An 8,823-nucleotide genomic window follows, 5' to 3' on the forward strand; every position below is an offset into this window, starting at 1 on the left:
TATCTTCAGTTGTTTAATGTGTGTTCATGACATATTACGTAGTATACATTTGTCGATTGGAAATGTGTCGACTCAGAGGTTGTATTGGCTAAAACTCAAACTTTAACGTTTCCAAACATCACTTAAACCACACAAGAGTGTAAACCTTGTGAACATTAATGAAATGTATCATTTAAAATATCAATAGCATCGCACTTGGTGACTAACTGTGCTGCCACTTGCCTGAAATGAGGCAAACATGTTTTTTACAGGTTAAATTGATTAAATAAATGAATTAACAGAACAGATTGGTCTGGGTTCTTTAAGTCATCATAGATGGTGCTGTAGATAAAACTAAAGTTGGTACATTTTATTTGTATAGAACTTTAAAAGGTACTCAAGGCACTTTACATGATAAAAACAGAAACAATAGAAGCATACACAATGTACAGAGATTACATTACAGGAAGAAACTAAACAAAACATAATTAGTGTCTTTAAGACAGTGAATGTTACTGAAAGACATTCAGAGATCATCTTAGTGATTTGTTAATTATTCTGTAAGAATCTTGTTGACATTTCAGTCAACATGAGTCGAGAACAACATGAAATACACCGCCCATGGATTCAGCTGCCTGTCCTTTCCTACACTTGACATAATCAAAGAATCAAAGTCAATTATTGTAAGACTTGTATTACATATGCCTCAGATGTAATGTTTGGTTGACTTCCACTCAAAGTGATGTTGATAGCAGTTTATTTATTTCACCAACGAGACAATTCAAAGTGCTTTACAAAGAGGACACATTATAAAAAAAACATTAAAATGTAATTATTAAAATAAAAAACAAGCTAAACTAGAATAATATGGGTATACAGTAAAAAATGTTTAAATTATTAGTACCATTTACAAAAGGCAGTTGGGCTCATCAAAAAAGCCCTGGACCTCCATTGATTTCTCAATTTGTTTGTTCATCATATTTTATTGTAACTTTTCATATTTTCTATTTTTAAATGATGCATTTTACCATTTCACTGTGTTTATTCTGAAACACCAATCGCCAAAGCAAATTCTTTGGATGTGTAACATACTTGGCAATAAACCATTTCTGGTTCTGAAAATTCTGTACGAGCCAAGCTGTAGCTCATGCTTCACTACATGTTGATGTAGTTCTGGGTTAACACACATGTGCCATCTCTCTAAATCAGATAAACCAATATAATACACCAGAACATCTTTAAACAACTCTGCACAGAAGATTTGTAATTGATTTCACTGCTATTAATGTAACAATGTATCCACACCTGTTTATTTAATGTGTGTTCTACTTTATGTGGAAGCACATGATGCACAACACACTACATGGCAAAGCCTGAGGAATCTGATGTCTGGCTGCAAGATGTTGGGGAAAATAAGGACTGACAGGGCGCCAGCTCTGTGGGGATTAAAGGGTACTTTTCCTCTGTAAAATACAGAGGACTTGACTTCCAAAGATGATGAGCAAATTGTTGGAATGTACGGCCGAATGAGTGGTCGCCAGAAATCAACAGATAGACCCAAAAACATCGAGCTGAGGTAAAGTCCTTGGCCATGTTAGCTGAGTGACAGCGCGCTCGGGTTACGGCCACAACTGGCTATTTATTAAGAATGTTTACTTAAACAAAAACAAAAAAAGGGAACATAGTGGGAGGATTTTACCGCTGAAAAGGATATCATAAACCCAAATCCACGCTTCCAAAAAAAAATAATAATACTGCAGCACTAGAATAAACGAAAGACAGAATTAAGAACCACGAGCCTCCATAATGACCTGTGGTTGGTGTGATGGCAGTAGCTCTGTCCGTAGGGAACCAGAGGGTGGTCGGTTCAATTCCAGCTGGCACTATTGTTACCAAGCCACAGGAGAGGTGTCATTTCAATCAGGAGAGACTTGTTTCAGAGTTTAACACTCATTTATTACAATTGCATATATTTGAATAGTGCAAAGTCTTTGGTGATTGGACTCCATCCTCAATTAGGACAATCAAGGGGTAGTGATGCTGAGGTCAGGCAGAATCCCCCTGGAGTCCAGACACTGGTGGTGGTGTTGAAGAAGGGAGTTGCTGTAACCCTATGATGAATGAGGAGCAGGACTGAATGCTGGCTGGAGGTAACTGGGATGGAGGAGGGTCACATCGGTTTGAGCTGATATGACAACTGACAGCGCAGAGGGGAGAAGTGTTTAAAAGTTTGACAACAACGCTGTGATTGGCTTACGGAAACTGCGCTGACTCAGATTGGTTGCTTCATTCAACATACACGCCCCCAATCAGCTGCTGGAGTAATCGCTGTGAGACAGAGACTGAGCTTATGAGTGAATAGTGTCTTCTTGACTGAACTTACGCTTGAGCTTCATTTCAGGAGCACTACACGTTGACTATGTGGCAGCGGTATCATTCTGGCACTCATGAGTGTGTGTGTGTAATCAAAAATTAAAAGGTATTTTCTCTTCCGTTTGACGAATGCCTCCTGTATGGTCCTTGTGTCTCTCTGGGACTTCATACATTTAAAATCACCTTCTGTAACGTCAGTGATTTAAATCTGAATCTGTGTTTTTTTTATTTGGCCTCTCATTTTCGTGTTAATGCAAAGAAAACCACCAAGAGGAAAGGGAACTGAGTGTTTTGAACCCAGTCCATACCAAACACAGTCATATTAGTTAAATCTACACAGGAATTGGCAATAATCTGTAAATGTTAGGTGCAATCAAACTAAGGAGCAGAGCCAAAAAACATAAGGACATTAAAGTTTGGGGCCTGTATAGTTGTTGCAGTCCCTCATTATTTGATACTCGCTGTAAGTCTCCTTTTCTCATTTCATTTTAGCTGAACGTCACGATTCCTAAATTGATTGGAGGGTTATTTAGATCACCTGTTGTGCAAGATGTGATGAATAGCTCCTAATAAAGAAATTGAGAGCAACTGGGTGCATTTCCCCTCTTGCCCAATCAGGTGTGATGCACCCTTTCATTCGGGCTTCAGGGATGTGGGAACTGATCCTTCATCAATTTAATACAGACCTCGATTCAGCAGATATTTATCATACAGGCATTTGTGTTTGTTACGTAAGAGGACTTCTATTATAACTGAAGAGCCTTTTTTTCAGGATTATTATTCAAGGGGCACATTTGGAAGACCCTTGTGAGATTAGTCTCTAATTCTTTCTGTATTCTGTGGTGCGGAACAGGTTCTCAGGCTTCTTCCCTATCTGTGAAATCTGAATAATCAGTACCGCCACATACCTTTCAATAAAAACTCAACCAGTTGGCTGCATTCGCCTCATCTCGACTGAATTTCAGTAACAGATAAAAGAGGACATACAGCTTGGCTTCACATTTTCCACACAGAAACTCAGAGGGAGTTAAGGTGGTGCTGAGACTCTGCGGACTGACGCAGCAGTCATATAGGATGCAGAGGGTCAGAGGGTGCAGTATGAAAGTAAAGGCAGACTGGGATGTTGCCAGACCAGAGTGAAAATAATGTCAGGCAGCAGCAGGGCTCCACTGAGGTTCACGTCTCTTTTTAAGTGACACAAAGACAATCCTAGCTGCAGGGGACAGAGGACAAGAAGTTCATGAACAAGCAGGAGAAGCACATCATCGGTACAGTAAGCACAGCATGCTTTAGGGTTTAAAACCAGCATGCATCAGCATGCTTCATGAATCTTGTTCTGAACATTTGAGCATCTGTTTTCCTTCCCAAACAAAGCTTTGTACTTTAGTAACATGAAGACATCTCATGCTGTGGTTTCAGAATACATTTGCAATATTTTCACGTCATGGAGACTTCATAGCTGTCTTCCCTGGCTTGCTGTTTACAGTCGTTATGCTAGCACGGCTGCTAGTTGCAGCCTAGCTTCATACATATACAGTCAGGAAAGTGGCATCAAGCTACGCATCCAACTCTTGTTAAGAAAGTAATTAAACATATTTTGCAAAATGTGGAGACAGGAGGCAGGAATGCCACAGGAAGCGAGAGGCTTTGGGTAATAACATTATTGTTGGGTTGGACCTCAACCAGGAGTCTCCCTAAAGGTTTATTTGTTCAGCACCTTCTTCAATAAAGAAGAGACTGAACGTCTTCGCATTCGGCATAAAACATGCTTTGAAACAACTTTTCAGAGAGTACGAGGAGGAAAGCAAAATGGATTACAATGGGGTTTGGTTGAATTAAATGAAATACAAAATAGACAAAATACGTTGAGGTGTGGATATTGGAGGTTTGATCCCGTCCATCTACAACACTTCAATTCACAGATGTCAAACCAGCAGTAGGGGGTCTGTGCTGATGATTCATCTCCATCTCCAAAACCAACAAGCCTCACACTGTCCTGCTGAGTTACTCCTTTTTAAAACTGTCAATCAATTTGACACATAAAGAACCCGACTTGTTATATACTTTAAGGCCATATGAATTCAGCAAGTCAAAAAACACCAACATCAGCAACTGATTTGTTTTCAAGGAGACAAAACATGCCCTCTTTCAGAAATATGTCGAGCCTCACTGCAGCTGTCTCTAAATATTTGTCTGAGCTTATTTTCAGCTTCAAATCATGAAACAGGACTCAAGAGACTGCAGTGGGGTGAGCAGACCAAACAAACTAAATGCGAGACAAAGAGAATGTTTGTGTGGGACAACAATAACCGAGAACCATCTGGAAAGCCAGCATTGGAAACTGTTTTGAAAAGGCACTTTTAAAGAATACAAGGCTGATGATTGGATGAACCATCTGTCAATCAAACCTTTATCAAAAACAATCTGGAGAAGAACAACACCTTATTTTCCATGGAGAGAAGCATTCAGTGTGTTTCTTTGCTCTTCTTTCAAGGAAGATATTCCCTCCTCAAAACAACAAGGCCTCCTGAAGAGGGGAGCGTATTGTCTGCAATTGCATCAGTCGCCTTTCTGTGTTGCGTCAAACACTCTGTTTTACGCTTTCCTCGAAGCCTGGCAAAATGGATTCTGGTGTGACATGTGCTCCTGTGATTCTTGCGCGATCTTTTGATGAGTCGGGTAACGTGACGCAAATAAATGATTTAAAAAATAATTGGTGCTAGATGTCATTGAGCCTCTGATCTCCAACAACAGTGCATGTGGCACTGTTTAAATGATTGATCTAATAACAATATACTGTATTAAATGCACAATTGAGCCACAACTGGGAACGAGGACATTGACAAGCTTTTTTCCTCCAACCACGACAGCTTTTAAGAACAAGTAATTAATTCAATATTTTCACAGCTGGTTATTGAATTTCAATGATACCTGTACAATGTTTACATTCCTACACATTGATATTCAGTGTACACAAATATCCTGATTTGAAGTGCAGCAGGTTCATTTCACAGCAGCAGTTGCTGAAGAAAAGTAATTTCTACATCTTTGAATCACTCATTGTTGAAACCGATGAGTGACTCCGAGTCTGTTTGTGTTGGAGGGATTCAGAGCTGATTTCAAGCAGAAAGCAGGAATGAAAGGGTTAATGAGAGCGGAAGCAACGCTTTGGGTAGAAATCACTGCAGGCTGCGTTTTGACTGGCCAAATGTTACGGCTTGATTTTTTTAAAACTAGAATAATGAGGTGATCTGCTTTCCTTTATTACTACATTAGAGATCATTTCAGCATTCCTCCACAGAAACTAACTTCCTTGTCATGCAGCATAAAATCCATCACTCGAAAGCTCATGCAGTGCATGATTGATATACTCCACAAACTTAAGAAGCATTGGCAAAGTTTTGATTGTAAATTGTTTCAAATGGACACAGAAAAGACCACGAATGGAAAATAAAATATTTAATGTGTATAAAAATAACAGACATTGTATCGAAGCAGTATGGAGACATTCAGAAGAAATGAGCTGGTGATGCGAGGATAGAAGCTGGACAAGCAGAAGCTTTCAGAAAAACATCCCATGAAGTCTTCAAATGGATTTTTCGTCGTACTCATGCTCTGACCTAGAATAATAACTCGTAAAGAGCGGATGTAAGTTGATTGGCAGAATGAAAAGATTGTTTTGCAATTTTATTCCTGTAATTGAAAAAAAAAATACAAGTAAACTTGATTTACAGATCATGAAATCAATTTGTGTCCTTGCATAAACCTGGCCCTTTTCTCCTTTCTGTAAATAATAGGAGTAGTTGGCAGATACCTTGATTGCCCTTTTTCATCTGATCCCATTGTCCTTTTCAGTTTGGCAATATTATAAGAGATAGTCAAAGTCATTTCCACAGGCAGACAGGGACTGTTTGTCTTTTAGAGGCATGGAAAAACAATATCTCTCATTAAAAGCAGATAAAAGATCATAACTCTGTGACCAAGCAAATTAAATTCAAACCCCAAAACATGTTTGCCTTCATATGAAAATGAGCACACAACCAGAAGACATCAACTGCTAGTTTACCGGCGCTTATTCAAACTAGCGATGGAGTTGACATGCAAGCTTTTACAGTATATAGCATTAACTTTATGCTGTCTTTACATTTTGCTGAAATTTGGTCCACTTTTCACAAGCAAAAGGCAGAGTTCATCCTGCTCTCATTAGGCAGTGCATTCACACCAACCTGCATGTGGACTTAGTCGTTGCTAGCTGGGGCTCTGTGGGACATTACGCACACACAAACGCACACACACACACACACACACACACACGCAGACACACACGCAGACACACACGCAGACACACACGTCACTTCAATAACACTGCTTCAAGCTATCAACAAGTGGATGCTTAGCAGCAGCTACAACCACATACAGTTAGTAAAGGGTACAAGTCGGAGACGAAACAAAAGCCTCAAAGCGCTGGAGACAAAGAAAGCGGCACTATACCAACACATTTAAAAAATAAAAAAAAGGTACAAAAACATTTTCCTACAAAAATATATCGTTAAATACACAAGATATGCATGTTAGAAATATATGACGGACCAAAGACAAAACAACTTATTTCCACAGGCAAAAGAAAAGTACACGGTTAACCCTGTTTTACCAGCATTAAATGTTCTTTTGTTGTTGAAATAAATTCAAGTTTCTTTTGCATCTTTTCAACACTTCATTGTTCAAACGGGCAATTGGTGGACAAAAAGATAAAACCAGGATTGAATCAAAGTTTGATTGTTTATCAGTTTTCTCCAGCGCAGAAAATGATTTGTTGATTAATCGATAAGTCAAGTGACAGAAAAACAATCAGTAAAAGCTGGTTTGATCTTAAGATTTGGTATCAACAAATTAATTGAATTCTGTTGAACCAATGGGAAAAAGAAGAAAAAATCATCATTGTTGGGCTGAGAACTCATGACTCACTCACAGCTCAGAGACGACGTTCTATTATTACTGCATTAATCCGATGCAGCCGTGTATCTCCAAGATATGATTGTTCGGTTTAAAATGTGTCCAGAATACGATTCCCGACAAGAGAATGATAATTAATGTGCATCATTATATTATTAATAAATCTTTCTCCTTTTCACTTGTGAACAACACAGACTTTTGACAGTTTGGGCCTGTGACTTTGAGAATAACGTAACTCTAAACCACACAGAGAGCCACATTTCAAACAAATTCTCTAAAAACGTTGAGAACTGCTGGAGCGCTGCTTGTTCTGGAAAAAAGAAAGAACAATGTGTTTGTTGGTTGCAGTGATTGTCCAAACTAATTCAAGGATGACGGGAGTAATGTATTATTCTGACTGGTTCCTCCATATATATATATATATATATATATATATATATATATATATATATATATATATATATATATATATATATATATATATATATTTTTTTTTTACATAAGCCACTACAGATATGTTGCGATGCTCTCAACGCGACAGCACAAATCTGATGTACATGTACCAAAACGATTCACAATCACAGGGAAATACGACGCTACACCACAATCATGTGCCATCAGGATCCAAACTGAACGCATGCAGTCTGCTTGCCTTAAGTCACTAAAAAGTCAAAGGATATTTTTACAAAATACGAACACCGAAAACAAATACTATATATATATATATATATATATATATATAAATATACATACATATACATACATATGTGTGTGTATATATATATATATATATATATATATATATATATATATATATATATATATATATATATATATATATATATATATATACACACACACACACACACACACACACACACACACACACACACACACACACACAATTTTCTCAATTTTTAAATCTTTGTATTCAAAATACATTATTTTTTTTTAAGTTAAAACTATGAAACTGTCTTTGGTCAAGAAAAATATCTTAAAATCTACAGACTATAAATGTTTTTATACACAAAATAAACGAAAAGATTACTCAAGATCATGTAACTGATCAAAATGGGGAAAGCTGATAACAAGTATCTAATCATTTCCATTTGGAGTGCTCCAAATATTTAAAGTGCTTCTGCATCAATCCCTAAGCAATGTGAAAGAAACATCCATCAAAGTAAGGCAGATTGGTTTCATCTACTCCACTGTCCTCTGAAAATATATACAAACGAGCGGGCCGTCCACACACACAGAACTATAAATATATCGTTTTAAAAATCTTTCTAACAAGAGGATGGCGGCGTCCACACCACGACTATTACAACAAACAGCTTTCAGAGCGATTTGCTGACCGGTAGAAACCGACAGCCAATCAAAACCCGTCTGACTTCACAGCGCGTCACATACGCGTTCTGGGCTGCACCGCTTCCAGAAGACTATCGTTCATCAGTGTGGATGCTCACATCCGTATCGTTATAGCTAGCGTCCTCGCTGTGGACCGCCCTTAGAAGAGTA

The sequence above is a fragment of the Taurulus bubalis genome, assembly GCF_910589615.1.
Source record: "Taurulus bubalis genome assembly, chromosome: 10".
NCBI lineage: Eukaryota > Metazoa > Chordata > Actinopteri > Perciformes > Cottidae > Taurulus > Taurulus bubalis.